This window comes from Scylla paramamosain, chromosome 25 (genome assembly GCF_035594125.1).
Source record: "Scylla paramamosain isolate STU-SP2022 chromosome 25, ASM3559412v1, whole genome shotgun sequence".
In the NCBI taxonomy this organism is placed as follows: Eukaryota; Metazoa; Arthropoda; class Malacostraca; order Decapoda; family Portunidae; genus Scylla; species Scylla paramamosain.
Genome location: NC_087175.1, coordinates 17,935,893 through 17,955,379, shown reverse-complemented (window position 1 = coordinate 17,955,379; position 19,487 = coordinate 17,935,893). Strand labels below are relative to the sequence as shown.

Here is a 19,487-nt window from a genome sequence, read left to right as displayed (position 1 = left end):
ATGGACCTCGATTGATGGATAGAGGCTTATAAGGTTGTCTGATTGATGTTTGTGTGATATTAAATAGTTTCTAGATGGTGATGTTTCTTTCTTTTGGTCAGTTTGTCCCTTTAGCTGATGTTTGTATTGTCTAACATGCTTTGTAAGTGGTCCATTTTCTTTATTTTATTAAGATTTTTCTTCTCATTTTTTTTTTTTTTTGCCAGTATCTCGTCAGGTTTCTTTTCCGTCAGTCTGTCTCGTTAGGTCTATTTTCTATTGTTCTGTCCTATCAGGTTTCCTTTTTGTCAGTCTGTCTCGTTAGCTTTCTGGTGAATTTTTTGTCTCTTCACCTGATTCGTGTGGTAGCAGAACATTCAAGGCTGACCAAAAATCACGGGGGTCTTGTTTATCGTGTCGAGCTGATTGGCAACGCGGTGCATTTGCAAATTTAACGGGGATGTTTTGTCACGGACTCAGTTCCCGGCGACACCTCACAGTTTTGTTGTTGTTAGTGTTGGTGATGTTGTTGCTGTTTTTCAGTGTTTCATTTTTGTTGAAAAGCGAGGCGTGACATAAAACTATTTGGTATTTGTTCTGCTGTTCTTTCTTCTGCGTCTGCAAGGTTAAACAGCTTGTCAGTAGCGTGGTTGCTTAGTTTGCTGACTAGTCCTTTCATTGCTGTTTGGCACACCTCGTCTCAGCTCTTTGTCTGTTGTCAGGTTTTTGCTCAGTAGGTTTCTGGAAGTCTGGAGTTTTGTATTGTCTCTCACACACCGTAATCTAAAGTTGTTCGTTTTTTTTATTGTTGTTCGACAGTCATCTCTAAACATTGTACAGGTCAGGCACTGGAATGTTCTTTTACTTCCTCCTTTCTTTCCTGTACGTGCTTGTAAAGATCCTGTATTGTACCTCTAGTGTTGTCAATTGTTGGATAACGCAATGAAAGGATTAAATCTTTCAGAAGGGATGTCTTATACACTTCTCCAACTTTCGTCAATAATTTTTACTCTTCCTCCTTAGCGATTTGCATCTGTCAGACTTTTTTTTTTCCACAATTTTGTTGCCTTTGGTCAGCGTCCCTCTTGCTTAGAAGAAAACATTGACTGATTAGATTTCTTTTTTCTCTTTCTTCTTTTTTATGCATAAGAAAGGAAGACCCAAAGGCAAGAACAAATTCAGGTAAGAAGGGGTGTTGATTGTGTCTCCTTTAGAAGAAAGTGTAAAAGAAGAGCCAGTTCAGGTATCTAACATTCTTCTTTTTTTATTTTTTTTTATCTTTTTTTTTTCGTTCTCCGTCTGTCAGGTTATGCATTGTCAATTACCTGGTTGTCTAGTTTGGTGTCTAGAGCACTGGTTGGCTGCATCTCTTTTTTCTTTTTTATTATGCAGAAGGAATATCCAAAGGGGAAAAACTAATTCAGAAACGAAGGCTTGTTAATTGTATTTTCCTTCATTCAATTCAGGTGCGGAGGAGACTTGAAACTCTTCTTACTCGTCTTTTAACTCTCTTACTGCTATGCTCTTATTTTGTTAACATCTGCTGCAGTATAAGAACATGGTTTGCATACACAGATAGAGAAAAGAGTGGATGAAATATTGATATTGTATTTTCTAAGCTACAGAAATGTCTAACATGCTCTGGTACAAAAAAAAAAAGTCTGAAAAACTGTAGGGAATTGTTTGAGAAGAATGTCTATCAATGAAAGCAGTGATAACTCGAACAAAAGAGAAATGACTATGTAGTTTGAAATTTTAACCACTCGTGTGACTGTCTTCGTCTCACCGACAACTAAACACGTTGCTGCAAGACTATCAACCAATCAGTCACTTCTCTTACTCCTCTTCTGAACGATGCCCATGATAACGTGAGCGAAGGAAAGATGACAGTATTGTCTGGAGTTTGATCCACTAAGACTGACCGACGCAAGAATATCAATCAATCATTCATCCTTGGCCTATTCTAAGCCCAGGGCAGGTCTGACATTCACTCGCCCGAGATTGACACGGGGAATGAACAGCGTTATGTCACTTCTCTTGCCTCCCCGTGTGTGACTTCAGAACTGGAAGCTTGTTTTAGTTTTGTCATTATTTATTACGTCAGTTCTTAGATCCTTTTATTTTTCGAGTATTTGCAAAGATATATATGAGGTAAATAAGGCCATATTGTTTCCTAGATTGAAGAAAAATCCTTCCTTATTTACATCTATTTATTTCGTTACCTGTTTATCTATTGTATCTGTCTACCTTTTTCATGTATCTATCTATCCATGTGTCTATCTGTCTATCCATCTATGTATTTATATACCTATCTATACGTATATCTATCTACATATCTAACTATTCATCCATCCACCTATCTGTATTTATCTATCCATCTATCCATGTATCCATTTATTTATCCATCTGTCTACCTATCTATATGTATATGTATCTGCCTGTATCTATTTATTTTACTTATTCATCTATTTATCATTTATCTACTACGCCATTTTCTCGCACTTTTCTTCCCAACACTCGTGCCTGCTATGGTTAAAGGATTCGAACCCTGTCCACAATACAGAAGAGCACCACGAGCCACAGGAACGCCACACGCCCGCACAGTCAACCAGGAATACATTGCACTTCCATTATTTAACACACCCGTTTTTACATCCCATCAATATGTTATGTCTCAGTGAATTTATATCTATTTATTTACCCAGTTTATGTTTCAATTCATCTATGTATCCCTGCACATTCGTCCAATTATCTAACGCCGCTCTATGTTTGTTCGCTCATCGTCCATCATTTGTATTTATTTAGCCATGCAGGCGATCGTGTTTTGCCTGCATGTCACCGCGGCTTTTGACGAACGTGTCCCGGGGTGAGCGAAAGCCTACGGTCGTCTTTCTGTTTCCGCTGCCGGTGTGTAGTGTTTTGCTCTGCTTCGCTTTGTTTCAGTATCCATCAGGCGAGGTCGGGAAGGGAGTGATTCCAGGACTTTACCAGAGAGAGAGAAAGAGAGACGAGACTATATCATAAAGCAATTCTGTTCCGCATCTCCACTGCATTCAAATGGCTCTCGTTAAAGTGACAGGGGGTTTTTAAAGGGGTTTTTACAATTCTAGTGACAGATTAACAAGATTTCTACATAATTAAATGGAGGAACACTATTGAGAACCCGGCTTATCATCTCTATGGCCTTTGCTTATTACTGTCGAGGCTTTAACAGGCGCGCCCACAAGTGTACATGTAAATAAATTGGCTCTGTATTTGTTTCCCTGTCTCATAACGTTGACAGGCCTGTTTCAAGGCACTATATTTGGTGAGGGAAGTTATGAGTAGTCGTGGAGGTAGTGGTGGTGGCAGAAGTAGTAGTAGTAGTAGTAGTAGTGGTAGTAATGGTAGTAGTGGTAATGGCAGTAGTAGTAGCAGTGGTAATGGTAGTAGTAGTAGTATTAGTAGTAATAATGGTGGTGGTGGTGAGGTAGTAGTAGTAGTAATAGTAGCAGCAGCAGCTGTAATAATAATAGTCGTAGTAGTAAAACACTGATAACAATAAACAATACAATCACAGAACAGAAACAGCAACAAGAAGACCTACTGTGATCGCAAATGCAGTAAAATCAATAAGGATCTCCAAATTTCAGACCTTTCTAATCCCTGACATACCCAGCCACGTCTCTTCACATCTCTCGGCACCTCACGTCTTCTCACTGCTCCTCACGGCTTCTGGTGCGTTCTGGCGGGTTCTGGCGTGTGGTTCTTGTGGGTCCTGGTGGGTGGTGGCGGCGGGTTCTGTCAGCGGGCGAGGGTCCAGACAGCGGGCGAATCTTTCCTGGGGCTTACTGACTTCATTACACGACACCGGGCCGCCCTGTCAGCGCTGTCTGTCCTCCTGCCTCGCTCTGAGCTCCACCAAAAAAAGGGGGATTTTATTTGACAGCGTTCATCCTTCTTTGCACGACTTAGGACCATATTCTGAAACACTTCTGCGCCGCACCTCTACTTTAAAAAGGCTCTAGTTGAAGTTCCACACGGGTTTAAAGAGTGTTTTTACGGTTTTAGTGATAGATTGATAAGATTTCTATATTATTAACAGGAGAAATAGTCTTGGAAACTCGGCTGATCATCTCTGCGGACGCTGAAAATTTTCGTGGTGAGAGAGAGAAGCGTTTCTAAATACCAGCCTTTACTTGAAGTTGCACGGCTTTTTAAGGGTGTATTTACGGTTCTAGTGATAGATTAACAAGATTTCTCTATTATTAACAGGACAGTCTTGAGAATTTGACTGATCATCTCTGTGGTCTTTGAATATAGTCGTGGTGAGAGAGCGAAATGTTTCTGAATAAGGGCCCGTGCTTGGAAGTTACACGGGCTTTAAAAGGGTGTCTTTAAGTTTATAATGACAGATTAACAAGATTTCTATATTATTAATAGGAGTAACATTCGAGAACGCGGCTGATCGTCTCTGTATGTCTTTGAAAGTAGTCTTGGTGAGATAGCAGAGCATTTCAAAATACGAACCGAGACTTGTATGACGGAATTCCGCTGCAACAGGAGCAGTTTATGGGTGTAAGAGACGTGGGGAAGATTGGTAATTGATTGAGTTATGGCGCAGGTAAAAAAAAAAAAAAAAGAAAAAAAAAGACCATGGCTCTGGTTAGGCTTACGAGAGATATTCACATTATCTACTACGGAACTTTGAGTCAGGATAAAAAAATACAACTGTGTGGTCGGGATGGGACTGAATGCAACCATCAGGCCGCGAGTTGAACGTGACAGAACTGAGCCACGCGGGACGAGACGAGCAAGGAAATTGATGTAGAATGTGTGTGTGTGTGTGTGTGTGTGTTGAGTTAGGTGAGTAACAAAGGTAAGCATTGTATTAACATCTATTCAAGTTAACGTGTCTCTTAAGATAATTTCAGTGTGTGTGTGTGTGTGTGTGTGTGTGTGTGTGTGTGTGTGTGTTGAAGAAGTAATAAGGACAGTAGTAAGGTTGAGAATCGAGGGCAATGAAAGAAAACGGGACATTGTGGAGAACTTAGAGTCTGCTATATTTCCCTCACTCTTATTTTGCGAGACTTCCATCATTAACACTTGTACCGGTTCTTGGGTACTGGAGGGCGTCTTAGCATTACCTTTAGTGTGTGTCAGAACAGTAGTGAGGCTGAACGTCAAGTGAAACAAGATGAAAACTAGCAAAACAGAACATAAACTCGCTAATTATTTCTCTGTTAAATCATCATCTGTATACCATCACCACCACCATCACAGCACCATTCTCCTCCTCCTCCTCCTCCTCCTCCTCCTCCTCCTCCAGCAAACAATTAACTTTGAGGGTATTCTGTTGATAGCATAGCATTGTTTTCTCCACCACGAACAGTAACACTCATAATGCACCTTATTACCGTTTAGAGAGAGAGAGAGAGAGAGAGAGAGAGAGAGAGAGAGAGAGAGAGAGAGAGAGAAAAAAAAAAAAGCAGTTGTAACATTTTATCTGCTCGCATAAATCCCGTAACGCACATAGCCAGATGTAACGATGAGAATACGTGAAAGTAACTCTAGGTAGTGAAATAAGAACAAAAGGTAATTAAAGTATGAGGCGTAATACTTTATACCCAGTAATCTACTGAACGTATTATGCAACATATGAGTAAAATACGTGAATACATACCAGAATACATGAAAGTGATGAAGTGAGAACAACAGGGTAAGTAAAGTAATGAGGAAATGTATCTTATTGTTGGTACCACTTGACTCTTAATTAAGAGGCATAATAGAAGTTTTATTTACTTGAGATATTACACTGTATGTTACCAATGACAATACGTGAAAGCAGCTGCAGATGATGAAATTATAACAAGAGCGTATGTAAAGCAATGTTTGGAAAATATATTATTGTTGAAACTACGTGACTGAGGGACAGTAATACATACAGCAGTTTGTCATACCGAGGTATCGTGCCATATGTAAACTAGACATGGTGTTATGTGACAACTGATGAGAATAAACTCACATACTCTCACAAATGCATTAGGAACAGCAGGACGAGTGAATTAATGCAGATAAACACCTCACTGTTGGCACTACTTGACTCTGCAGCGGCGTAACATAAGCAGTAATTTCACGCACTTAACGAGATGCCGAAATATCCTATCGTACGTATCCAAAGCAGCGTAGTACACAACATATGACGAGATTTAAGAAATGCAGCAAGAAAACAAGGTGAGTGAGTTAATTTACGAAGAAACTTGATCGCTGGCACGACGTGACTATTAAGTGGCGTAATACAAGCAGTAGTTTCACGTACTTAACGAGATACCGAAATATTGTACCGTACGTAACCAAAACATCTTATTATACAACATATGACGAGAATACATGAAAATAATATTAGATAATACAATAAGAACAAGAGGGTGAGTGAGTTTATACAGGAAGACACGTGACTTGGCACTACTTGGCTGAGCGGCGCAATGTGTGAGGGTGTGTCGCGGCGCGGTGGCCCACTTGTACCTGCATTCTGAGTAACAGTGACTGTGCTGCGTATATTGTCGTGTAATATCGTCCTTGAGTGCCATCCATCACCCTCATTGTCTAGCACGTGACCCCCAGTGTCTCCACGCCAGGCGAGGCGCTTGCTGAAGGTGAGAAATTGTGGCTGTTAAATTGATAAAATATGACGACGGTGTTCATGCAATGGCGGGTAGGCTTGCGTACGTGACCTGGGAGGGATCACTTCTTGTTCCCTTTGATTTTGGATTCATAGGAAGTTTATGTACTTAAGTGATGCCCTGATTGAGTTTAAGGTTGGTACAGACAGGCGCGCCTCACTGGAACGTATTTATTCTCAAAGAGTAATTAGGGTGCCATGCAGGAGCGTCACGAAGTCTTCACACTAGTGATACTTTCCTTCACGGTTCACCAACAGTAGAATATAAAACGTCCAGAAATGGTGGCGGAAGGCAGACGGTAGCGTAGCTTGCCACAAATCAAAAACACCTGCTGTGCGAGAAAATATATCCGACTGAAATGCTCCAGAGACTTGAACGTACAATATTCTAGGACGCTCCTGCTCGCCGACACGCTGTTTACCGGTGCACGCGGCAGTCTGTGTCACACGGGTACCAAGTGCTATTGGATTTGATTTGATGGCGAGATAAACCTTACGACCCCTGACACCTGGGCACTTCGCAGCGCTTCTCAGCAGCGCCGCCGCCCTAAAATACTTGAGACAGACGCATTCACCACCAGCCTCCACAACAAAAAATCGCAGCAGACGCGTGTGCCCCGTGCGTCGTTGCCTTCGCCGCGATAAAAAGTAAGACTGCTCGTCACAAAGCCTCGTGTCCAGCTGTAGCTTTCACACACAGCTGTCCACCAGGACACTACTTTAGCAGTGCCTGCGTAAAACGACGGTTGCGCTGCTAACGACCGATGTAATTGAACACTGTCAGCGGCGCCACCGAGCAGCGCTGCTAAGTGGCCCCGCGTGAAACGGCCTTGCCCATGAGAGGCCTGGCCGGAATCCCCTCACTAGGACGGAAGACAGAAGACGTCGGTGGCTTAGCAATTATGATAAGAAACTTTGTAGTTCCGGTCACTACGCGGCTTTCTCCCTCCCACGTAGATCTCTTACTGGTATCTCAGTTACTCCTTCACCATGGCTACACTATCCAGTTTTCTCCGTTTTCTTTGTGTGAGGTGCTTCGGGGAGAATGTGAGGCGGTCCCTGTTCAGGTATACATAATATACCACTAATATTATGCATTACTTAATGGGCCTTTTACTTTGTACGTGGGCCATTCATAGAGATAAATTTGAAGGCGCGATAAATTGAGTCTAATAAGTATACAGGTGACTCAGTTTTCACGATTTTTTTCCTTTTACTTGTATTCGCTCTAATACGACTTGAAATATATTAAAGTTAGTAGAATTTACATGTAGATTTAACTTTATCACCATCCAGTGCTGTACACATGAATATATATATATATATATATATATATATATATATATATATATATATATATATATATATATATATATATATATATATATATATACATACAGCAGTTTGTCATACCGAGGTATATACTCGTATATATATATATATATATATATATATATATATATATATATATATATATATATATATATATATATATATATATATATATATATATTTCAAGCGTTTTAGCTTTCATATATTAAAGTTATGATTTATAAACATAATAGACTATAGACGTTAGCATTATCAGCCCCCAGTATAAATCAAGGACAGATTAGTGCAATTTAATAGATAAAAAACGGTAACCACCCTTTCCTTTATATATATATATATATATATATATATATATATATATATATATATATATATATATATATATATATATATATATATTATATATATATATATATATATATATATATATATATATATATATATATATATATATATATATATATATATATATATATATATACGAGTATATATATATATATATATATATATATATATATATATATATATATATATATATATATATATATATATATATATATATACACACACACACTATAACATGTTGTGTTTGTGCTCCCCATCACTGCAGAAGCATGCATAGGTCAAAGTGCGAGAGAAAGTGTATTGTATCTTAATGTTGTCACTCCTTGAAATATTAATTATTTTGTTGCTCAATGTAGCTGGAATTGCAATGGTGTGTTATGAAACTCAGTATAAAAAAAAAGTAGCGTCATTATTGTTGTCGAGAGAGAGAACAGTATGGTGTTGTGAAATGAACGACATTCACTGTGTGAGTGTGTGTGTGTGTGTGTGTGTGTGTGTGTGTGTGTGTGTGTGTGTGTGTGTGTGTGTGTGTGTGTGTGTAGCAATTAGAAACAAACTGGCACTGAAATACAATATGCGGAGGAACAAAACGTACGTCTCATAAATATTATGATATGATGAATACTACTGAAATAATCACAATTGCTTCAATTTCCATTCCCTCGCTGTTTTCCTTATTCCTGTTCAAATGCATCTAAAGTTTGGACTCTCTCTCTCTCTCTCTCTCTCTCTCTCTCTCTCTCTCTCTCTCTCTCTCTCTCTCTCTCTCTCTCTCTCTCTCTCTCTCTCTCTCTCTCTCTCTCTCTCTCTCTCTCTCTCTCTCTCTCTCTCTCTCTCTCTCTCTCTCCTTCTGCAGCTGCTCCCATGCTGATATGGGGTCACTGTTCCTTACTAGTCTTCTCCACAAGGCTCTGTCCCCAACTTCCTCTCCACTCAATCCTCTCTCCGTCGGGTCCTCTCCAATGCGATCCTTCCACCTTTTCTTTGGTCTGCCACGTCGTCGTCTTCCCTCCACTTCCATATCCAATATCCTTCTGCCGACATACCCTTCTTCTCGCCTCTTGATATGACCGAACCATCGCATTCTCCTTTCTTGTACTTTTTTTTTGTCACCTCCATTACTTTGGCTGTTCTCTTATAAAATTGTTTCTCACTTTATCACTCCTTGTCACCCCAAGCATCCACCTTAACATTCTCATCTCAGCAAACTCCAACTCATTCTCCAGTGTTTTCTTTATTGGCCACGTCTCAGCACCATATAACAGTGCGGGTCTAACCACCGATTTGAACACTTTCTCCTTTACTCTGGAACTAATTTTTCGGTCACAGAGCACTCCAGTTGTTCTTTTCCAATTCTTCCAACCCGATTGGATACGGGGAATGATCTCTCCATCCAGGCTGCCGTCCGCTGATATATGAGAGCCCAAGTATCTGAACTCCTTGACACCTTTTAACTTCATATCTTGCATCCATACTTCGCTCTCCTGTCAACCATTAAAATTCAGATACTCCGTCTTCTCCCTGCTAATTCTCAAACCTCTCCCTTCCAATGCTCCTCGCCATCTCTCCAACTTTCTCTCTACCCCAATTCTACTTTCATCCACCAAGACGATGTCATCCGCGAACAATATGGTCCACGGTGCCTCTTCCTTTATATTTTGAACACTATCATCCATGAGTAGGTTGAACAGATATGGGCTCAGAGAAGATCCCTGGTGCAGACCCACTCTCACACAGAACTCCTCTGTTGTTCCCACACTGCTCCTTATCCTCGTCCTTGAGCCTTCGTACATGTCCTGGATCACTCTCACATACTTCTCTGATGCTCCTTTCCTTCTCATACTAGCCCAAACTTCCTGGCGTGGTACTCTATCATAAGCTTTTTCCAAATCAATAAAAATAAGTAACTCTCTTTGCTTCTCCCCATACCTCTCCAGTAGTTGTCTTAGCGCATCGGTAGTACTTCTCCGCGGCATAAATCCAATTTGTTCGTCTCCCACCTGTGTTTCTCCCCATACTCTCCTCTCAATTATCCATTCGTACAGTTTCATTGTATGCGACATTAATTTAATTTCTCTGTAATTTTTACAGTCCTGTATGTCTCCTTTCTCCTTGTATATTGGGACAATATCGCTGCATCTCCATACATTTGGGATTTTCTCTTTCTCATAGATCTTATTTACCAACCAACACAGCCACTCAAGTCCTTCCTCTTCTAAACTCTTCCACGCCTCTACAGGTATGTTATCCGGCCCTGTTGCCTTCCCACCGTTCATCCTCCTCAATGCTTTTTTGACTTCCTCCCTTGAAATTGCTGTTGTTCTCCTGTCATTTGGTTCCCCATCCTCCAACACTTCTCTTGGGTTTTCCTCATTCAAAAGTGCCTTGAAATATTCTTTCCATCGCTCTCGTATTTCATTGTCATCAATTAGAACTCTTCCTTCCTTATTTTTTACCTGCTTGATATGCGTAAAATCCTTTGTTGACTTCTCTCTCTGTCTTGCTAATGCAAATTCTCTCTCTCTCTCTCTCTCTCTCTCTCTCTCTCTCTCTCTCTCTCTCTCTCTCTCTCTCTCTCTCTCTCTCTCTCTCTCTCTCTCTCTCTCTCTCTCTCTCTCTCTCTCTCTCTCTCTCTCTCTCCATTCATACAATTTCCCGTTTCCCATATGAACAAGGGGTTCTTGCTCGTACAGTAACTCATTGCAGTAAGTGTAGCGCTGAACGTGTTCGTACTTGATACACAGCTGTTCCATGCTTGTTCCGTTTTTAAGTGTCCATTTTATTTAGTTCCATTTACATAAGGGATCACAAGTTTTCTATTGAGTTTAATGGGAAAAGAATCAAGGAAGGAAGAGTTTAAGAGAAAAATAAAAGGAAAGAAAGAAAATTAAATCATAATGTCACTATTTGACCGTCTTGAGAATGTTGTGTTAAGCTAGAGAGAGAGAGAGAGAGAGGAGAGAGGAGAGAGAGAGAGAGAGAGAGAGAGAGAGAGAGAGAGAGAAATTTACCTTGCATTTGTTACAAATTTTTCATATTCAAAGTTGGGCAAGTCACTCAAAAGTTGGACATAGTTTTGCTCATTATGACGCCGTGGGGATGGACACAGACTGGAGAAGGAGAGAGGAGGAGGTGCACGGTGTGATGAGAGGAGGAGGTCTGGTGGTGGTGGTGGTGGTGATGGTGGTCGTGGTCGTCATGCTGTGTTGAGTCTGCTACCCTTGTATACTCCTTCGGTGTGATAAGTGGAAGGTGTCTGGCGATGGTGGCGGTGGTCATGTCGTGTTGAGTCTGTGTTCCTTCACTGCTTCCTGTCTCCTTGAACACTTGTTATTCTATAAAACTGACGATCACAGCTTCATTTATTCAAACAGCCTTATTTCTCCATGTATCTGCCAAATATAGCTTCATAATACCTTCAGAATCCTGCCAAACATCTCATTTCTCTACGAAACCCTGCTGAACATCCTTATTTCTCCTCACAACTTTGTCAAATACAGCCACGCGTCTCCACAAAACTCACTGTTAAACATTTCTCCACCAAACCCTGCTAAATACCATAATTTTTCCACAAAACAACCAAAAGCACCCACATTTCTCCACAGAACTACCAAAAAGCAATTTCTCCACAAAATTATCGATAACACCCTTATTCTTTAACAAAACAACCAAAAAGCACCCTCATTTCTCTTCAAAGCAACCAAAACATCCTCAATTCTCTCTAAAACGGTCCCTCCCCGCAAAAAGAAAAAAAAAAAATCCAAAATGATCAGTAACACTCGTATTTCACCACATAGGCAGCCAGACCATGACGACAAACCACGCTTACATAACTCAATCCCATCACCACTTCTTGTCCCGAGCTTCATCTGTTTTGCAGACTCTCTTGAATTGCCTTTGTCTTGTATGCGAAGCCTGGATTTCAGCGAAAGGCGAATTTGTGGTGCACAGTTATGAGGTGAAAATTTGAGATTGGACTGTAATGTCTCTAGAGATAATGTTCTTGTCCTTAGGGTTTATATTTCAGTGTCTATCAGTCTTTAGTTTATCCACTGGTAGGTTTTCGTGTCAGAAATGGCGGTATTTATTTATTTCCTTTGTGAGGCGCTGAAGAACATTAGTCTGTAGTTGAAGTTACACAAGTTTTTAAGGCTGTTTTATTGTTCTAGTAACAGATTAACAAGATTTCTATATTATTAACAGGAGAAATACTCTTGAGAAACCCGGTTAATCAACTCTGTCGCTTTTGAAAATAGTCGTGGTGGGAAAGCAAGAAGTTTCTAAAAACTTGTGTAAGTGAGGTGCTGAAAACAACACAGGCAAACTCATGACTCGTTGGTTTCAAGTGCGAACCTTAGTGAACAGTGCAATGACGGTAGCATATTTTCTCGAGGTCTGTCCTCGTTTAATTTTTTATTTTACTTTATTTATTTATTTATTTTTACTTAAAGGAGAGGGCTAAGTGGAGTTTGTTGATAATGTGAGAAAATAAGGGAAGCTGCTAGAAATTTGATAATACCTATTTGTTCCCACTGACTTCAATCTATAACAGGTTCATCTCCCGAACTGAGGTTATCGTTAACTTCAAAGGCTAGTAAAGGTATCAGTATTTGCTGGGTCTGGATGTAGATGTAAATATTCTTTTTCAATCACATTTGAGGCTGTCAGTGTGAGCTGCTGCAGTCAAACGTGAGAAGACGCTCGTGTGTTAGAGGCTGGAGTGAGACTGTCATGTGTTTGAGTACTTGTCTTCTTTGATACTGTGATTGTATTTTGCCACACGAGAGAGAGGAGAGAGAGAGAGAGAGAGAGAGAGAGAGAGAGAGAGAGAGAGAGAGAGAGAGAGAGAGAGGAGAGAGAGAGAGCTGAGGGGGGAGTAGAGAGCCATGATTCCACCACCCCCACTAACTACTACTACTACTACTACTACTATTACTACTACTACTGTTACCACTACCACCACTACTACTACTACTACTACTACTACTACTACTACTACTACTACTACTACTACTACTACTACTACTACTACTACTACTACTGCCACCTCTATGAATGTAAGCAGATATTATGAAACATAAAATACTGTTATGTGTTCTCAAGTCTTACATCATCGAATTAAATCCCATTACATAACATTCCTTTCATGTTCCCCGAGTATGTAAAGGCACTAATTCACCAAATAAATAAATAAATACACGAATAGATGAATTATTAATTACGTAAAATGAAAAAAAAAGTAGTTTATCTATATTTTAATGATTCTAGGAAGTCATGAAAAGATAAAAAGTTGAGCTCAATAAATATATTAATGATTTTGTATTTTAATGTTCATATGAGGAGCGTGACTTTGATATTGTAATGGACTCACTGACCTGTTTGTTTATTCGTGATTTGCATGGCGGTGTGTGCATTAGTGTGTTGTGCTGTGTGTGGTGGGCGTGGCTGCTGTGGCGCTGGTTATTTTTATTATTATTATTATTTTTGTTAGGGTTATACGCGCTTGGTTATTATTATTATTATTATTATCATTATTATTATTATTATTAGTGTTATACGCGCTGGTTATTATTATTATTATTATTATTATTTTTGTTGTTTATTCTATATCTTCAGTATCATCTATTTTCGTCTCATTTCAGTCATTTCGTCTATTTCAGTCTCAGGTCAGGGTTCCTAGTGAACGGACGTGATTAGTGAGCAGTGACCTGACGCTAATATAGCTGGCTAGTGTAGACATGGCGCCTTGTGTTGCTGAGTCGACAGGTTGTGTTAGTTCTCCTGTTCTCGAGGCCTTCGTTGCGAAGGTCTCAGAGGTGGAGGCTGAGTTCCATCGAAGGATCTCGGAGGTGCAGGCTGAGTTTCGTGAGAGGATCTCAGACCTGCAGGCTGAGTTCTGTGAGAGGATCTCAGCACCTGTGGGAGGGTCGTGCCCCACCGTCACCTTACCTAGTAAGGCGACGGAGGAGCAGTGGTCGGTTGTGTGCAGGGGAGCCAAGAGGGTGAAGGTGCTCAGGGCACCTTCCGTGGAGACGAAGAATCCCTTCAATGTGCTGGAGGAGGGGAAGGAGAAGGAGGTGGACAGGGGCTGGAGGAGGCAAGAAGGAGGGGGCAGATGCAGTTACCCTGCCCCAAGGTAGAGTGCTTGTGTTTGGTGATAGTCAGGTTAGGCACTTAGATAGTGCGTTCTGTGCTAGGGATAGGAAGCGTAGGTCGAGGGTGTGTTTGCCGGGGGCCGGGATAGGGAAGGTAGCTGATAGGCTAGACACGTGCTTGGAAAAAGATGGGACCAAGCCCATTGTTTTTCTCAGTGCGGGAGGGAATGACCTTGGCAAGGTCAGGAGTGAGGAGCTTATCAGGAGGTTTCGACAGGCTTTGGACAGGAATTAGGGGAGAAGGGAGGGATCCCCGTGGTATGTGGTGTCTTGCCGAGGAGGGGAGTTGGTGCTGAGTGGCTGTCCAGGGCTATTACAGTGAATCGCAGGCTCGCGAATCATTGTAGGAGTAATGGATGGACGTTCATCGACAACTGGGACCTTTTCTATGGCAGGGACACCTTGTACGCCAGGGATGGAGTGCATTTGTCACGCCAGGGTGTTCGTGTTTTGGCCCGAAACACTCGAGCGGGAGGTAACTGCACTCCAGCACTTTTTTCGTTAGTCGGGAGGGAAGAAGGGGTAGTGAGGGAGAAGGCAAGGGGCAAATTAGTTAAATCTAGAAAGGAAGCTAGCTTAGGGATGGTGAGAAATAGCTTAAGTGTTTACTACACAAATTGTAGAAGTATTCTGAATAAAATAGACTTGCTTAGAGGAATAGGCGAGTGTAGAGAAATTTGATATCATCGCTTTAACTGAAACTTGGTTAGATATGTCAGGAAAAGTATTTAATCCAGAGGTTAAGATAGATGGGTATACAATGTTCTATAAAGATAGAGAAAACAGGAGAGGAGGAGGTGTCGCGTTATACGTTAGGGACACATTATAGTGCTGTATGAACAATAGAATTAAAACAGATAACAAAGCAGAGTCGATATGGGTAGATATTAAGGAAGGATCGCAAGTCAGTAGTACTAGGGGTAGTTTACAGACCACCGACCAGTACAGAGGAAAATAACACCTCACTGTGGCAGGAATTAAATAGAGCAGGCAGGTACAGTCAGGTATGTGTGGTAGGAGATTTTAATTTTAGGAATATCGACTGGAGTCTGATTGTGGGTAACAAGGAAGCAGAGGAATTCCTTAAGGTAATTCAGGATAATTTTTTAAAACAGGTAGTCGTAGAACCCACAAGGGGGAATAATATTCTAGATTTAATTCTTACTAACAGGGAGGAAGCAGTCACGCAGGTAGAGGTTGGAGGACAGCTAGGTAACAGTGACCATAGGGAAATTAGGTACAATCTAGAATGGGAAGAAACTGTTAGAAATAAAAACACTAGTAAAATACCTGACTTTAGGAGAGCAGATTTTGAAGAATTAAAAAGGTACCTCCAAGGAGTGGACTGGCAAAGGATGCAGGGTGAGGTCAGGTCAGGGACGGAGTTCAGAGAGATAAGGCAGGATGAGGGAGGTGAGGTGAGGCTCCAGAAGGGAGGAGGAAAGAGGAAGGGGGGGGGAGATAGGTGTGAGTATCTTGGAATGTCAGGTCATGGTGAAATGAGAGAGGTAAGGTCGAGGCGAGTTGATGAGGGAGGGGAGAGGATGGTAGGGAACGAGATGAGGGGTTTAGGTGAAGTAAATGTAGATGAATTGTATAAATATTTCGTAAAGTTCATACAGGTCAATTAGCAAATATCCCATATAAAACAATAAGATCACAAAAAAATGACCCTAAATGGATGACTGCTAGGTTAAAGCATTATATAGGGGCGTAAGAGAAGTGTATATAAGAGATTAAAGGCAGGTGAGGAAGTTTTAAGGACACAGTATAATGAATTAGTTTAGAACAGTCAGGAAGTTAACGAGGAAAGCTAAGGACAATTATGAATTAAAGGTAGCCAGCCAGGCGAAGACGGACCCCAAGGGATTTTATCAGGTATACAGGACGAAAAATAAGGATACTGTAGGTCCATTAAAGGCAGCAGATGGGGAGCTGGTTAGTTCTGGGGAGGAGATTAGTAAACTTCTGAATGATTATTTTTTAACTGTCTTCACTCAGGAAAACATGCAGGATATGCCAGATAGTGAACAGGTGTTTAGAGCAGATGAGTATGAGAAGCTGACGGATATTTCCATAACTAGGGAGATAGTGGAGCAGGAGATAGATAGGCTAAAAAAGTTCAAGTCACCAGGACCTGATGAAATATATCCCAGAGTACTGAAGGAATGTAAAAAGATTATTAGTGAGCCGTTAGTTTCTGTCTTTAGGAAATCACTGGAGTCGGGTGAGGTACCAGTAATGTGGAGGCAGGCTAATGTAGTACCCATCTTTAAGAAAGGGGATAAAACTTTAGCGTCTAATTATAGACCTGTCAGCTTAACTTCAGTTGTAGGTAAAATGTTAGAGTCAATAATAGCCAGGAACATTAGGGAACATTTAGACAAACATAACTTGATAAATCAGTCACAGCATGGCTTCACGAAGGGGAAGTCTTGCCTGACAAACTTGTTAAGTTTTTACAGTAAGGTGTACGAGGCAGTAGATAATGGTGATAGTTATGATATCTTATATCTGGACTTTAGTAAAGCATTCGACAAGGTGCCCCATCAAAGGCTCCTGAGAAAGGTTAGGGCGCACGGGATAGATGGGAAGGTGTTAGGTTGGATAGGGTCATGGCTTGGTAACAGGCGACAGAGAGTGCTAATAAACGGCTCGAAATCCGAGTGGGGTCATGTCATTAGTGGGGGTGCCACAGGGATCAGTATTAGGGCCATTATTATTTCTAATATATATCAATGACTTGGATAGTGGAATTAGTAGCGATGTTAGTAAATTTGCGGATGACACAAAGATAGGTAGATTAATTAGGTCAGAAGCGGATGCCATCGCCTTGCAGACAGACTTAGATAGAATGAATGAATGGACGGATAGATGGCAAATGCAATTTAATATCAATAAATGCAAAGTGCTTAGCGTAGGTAGAGGAAACCCACACAATAGGTACACATTAAACACCCAAACTCTGGTAGGTACAGGGTACGAGAAAGATTTAGGAGTTATAGTTAGCTCTGAACTCCGTCTAGGGAAACAATGCATAGAAGCCAGAAACAAGGCAAATAGGGTACTAGGATTCATTTTTAGGAGTGTTAAAAGTAGAAGGCCGGAAGTAATATTAAAGTTATACTTGGCGCTGGTCAGACCTCATCTAGACTACGCTGTGCAGTTCTGGTCCCCACATTACAGGAAAGATATAGGTCTATTAGAATCAGTACAGAGGAGAATGACTAAAAGGATCCAGGGGATGAGGAGTATTCCTTACGAAGCGAGGTTGTGAAGCGGTTAAATTTACATTCTCTAGAGAGACGTAGGTTAAGAGGGGACCTAATAGAAGTCTTTAAGTGGTATAGGGGTTATAACAAGGGAGATGTAAGCAAAATTCTTAGGATCAGCAACCAAGGTAGAACAAGAAATAACGGGTTCAAGCTTGAAAAATTTAGGTTTAGGAAGGAGATAGGAAAAAATTGGTTCTCAAATAGAGTGGTAGATGAGTGGAACGGACTCAGTAATCATGTAGTTAGTGCCAGGACACTAGAGAGCTTTAAGAGAAGATTAGACAAGTTTATGGATGGGGATAACAGATGGAAATAGGTAGGAGTGTTTCATACAGGGACTGCCACGTGTAAGCCTGGTCGCTTCTTGCAGCTTCCCTTATTTCTTATGTTCTTATGTTCTTATGTTCGTTCTTCTTCTTCTTCTTCTTCTTCTTCTTCTTCTTCTTCTTCTTCTTCTTCTTCTTCTTCTTCTTCTTCTTCTTCTTCTTCTTCTTCTTCTTCTTCTTCTTCTTCTTCTTCTTCTTCTTCTTCTTCTTCTTCTTCTTCTTCTTCTTCTTCTTCTTCTTCTTCTTCTTCTTCTTGCTGCTGCTGCTTCTCATCGTCTTCCTCCTCCTCTTCTTCTTCTTCTATTGTTAACATATATATTTACCTGTTTCAGTATATTCCTTTACCATTATTTCCTTGACTTCCTTTATTACATTCTTGCGGTTTTACTTAGTTATCTATATTCCATTATGATCATTATTTGTTTATCTCCTTTTTCACGTTCTTTATGCTTAAGCTTCTATTGTTAAACTTCAGTGTGAAAGGAGAACATCGTGTTACCAATTTTATTTTTTTTTAATGATTTTATGAGCCATTACGTCTCATAATTTTTCCCTGTCCTTTTCGCGTTCCCTTTTATTGAGACTATGGAGAGAGAGAGAGAGAGAGAGAGAGAGGAGAGGAGAGAGAGAGAGAGGAGAGAGAGAGAGAGAGAGAGAGAGAGAGAGAGAGAGAGAGAGAGAGAGAGAGAGAGAAAGGAAAAGAAAAAAACATGAAATTATTGTTGAATCAGTCCATCTACCTATCTATATATTTATGAAGCAATTAATGTACCTACCTACTTACCTCAGTCAGTCGGTCTGTCAGGTTTACAGTTGATCGGGATTTCAAACGTGTGTTCCCTGTGTGCCCTCCTAAGCAACTCTCTCTCTCTCTCTCCCTAATGAGCGGGGTATTGTCAGCACAGGCCAGTTTATAATTAACTTGTACTAATTAGTTTTTGTTTTATCTACTCTGCCTCCGCCTACTCGACCACAGCTCCTGGTTTCCACGTCTGCTACTACTGTACTACTGTTATTAATACCATGGTTTTTCCTTAATGTTCTTCCTTGGGATTCTCATATTACTGCTACTACTGCTACTAGTACTACTACTGCTACTACTACTACTACTGCTACTAGTACTACTACTACTGCTACTACTACTACTACTACTACTACTACTACTACTACTACTACTACCTCTGCTACTGCTGTTGCATTACTACTACTACTACTACTACTACTACTACTACTACTACTACTACTACTACTACTACTACTACTACTACTACTACTACTACTACTACTACTACTACTACTACTACTATTTTTCTTTAATGCCCTTCCGTGGATTCTTATTACTACTACTACTACTACTACTACTGCTACTACTACTACTACTACTACTACTACTACTACTACTACTACTACTACT

The 19,487-nt window shown here is 40.6% G+C and overlaps 1 long non-coding RNA gene across 1 annotated transcript in view; it reads left to right on the top strand.

Annotated features, from left to right (window-relative positions):
- The first annotated feature begins 6,439 nt into the window (after positions 1 to 6,439).
- LOC135113244 (uncharacterized) overlaps positions 6,440 to 19,487 on the top strand; it is a 113,498-nt gene continuing 100,450 nt past the window's right edge. The window contains exon 1 of the long non-coding RNA XR_010274770.1: positions 6,440 to 6,614. This is a non-coding gene — a long non-coding RNA (uncharacterized LOC135113244). The remainder of the gene's footprint in view (positions 6,615 to 19,487) is intronic.